This window comes from Heteronotia binoei, chromosome 5, assembly GCF_032191835.1.
Source record: "Heteronotia binoei isolate CCM8104 ecotype False Entrance Well chromosome 5, APGP_CSIRO_Hbin_v1, whole genome shotgun sequence".
NCBI lineage: Eukaryota > Metazoa > Chordata > Lepidosauria > Squamata > Gekkonidae > Heteronotia > Heteronotia binoei.
Genome location: NC_083227.1, coordinates 80026846 through 80027594, shown reverse-complemented (window position 1 = coordinate 80027594; position 749 = coordinate 80026846). Strand labels below are relative to the sequence as shown.

The 749-nt window shown below is 44.3% G+C and overlaps 1 non-coding gene across 1 annotated transcript; it reads left to right on the top strand.

Moving 5' to 3' along the window:
- The first annotated feature begins 482 nt into the window (after positions 1–482).
- TRNAI-GAU (transfer RNA isoleucine (anticodon GAU)) lies at positions 483–549 on the top strand. Its single transcript has one exon. It is a non-coding gene; the product is annotated as a tRNA-Ile (tRNA).
- The last annotated feature ends 200 nt before the right edge of the window (positions 550–749 follow it).

Here is a 749-nt window from a genome sequence, read left to right as displayed (position 1 = left end):
TGCAGGTGATAGTCAGTACCTTGAATGGAACTTGCTAACTGAAGGGGCAGCCAGAGTCAGTGCACTATACATACTTTGCTTAGCTCCTGATAGTAACCAAGCTGTGGCATTCTGTACTAACTGGACTTTCCAAGTTCACGCACAAAACCCTTCTTTCTCCCAATACAGAATGACACACCTTAACTGTATCACATACTTCAATACCCTCTCAAAATCAACTTTTTAAAAAATATATGAGAATGTTGATAAAGTCAGGAACCAGAACTGAGAGCTAGTAGTATTATTCTGATGAAGAGGTGGGTTTCATAAGCACCCCCTGAGCCCATATCCTGGCATAAATGTTGACATGAATATAAGCATTGCATTGAACTCAATGTTACCAGGGTCCTGCCACACCAACACAATCATTGACCAGCATAGAATGCTCACTATTGCAGTCAATTAAAGCACCCCTGTCCCCCTGCGCCTAAACGGGGAGGGACGGTAGCTCAGTGGTAGAGCATCTGCTTGATAAGCAGAAGGTCCCAGGTTCAATCCCTGGCATCTCCAACTAAAAGGGTCCAGGCAAATAGATGTGAAAAACCTTAGCTTGAGACCCTGGAGAGCCACTGCCAGTCTGAGTAGACAATACTGACTTCGATGGTCCGAGGGTCTGATTCAGTATAAGGCAGCTTCATATGTTCATATGTTCACTTCTAAGCACTACATAAGCCCTAGCCAGGACACCTATCTCAGAGTACCTGAACATA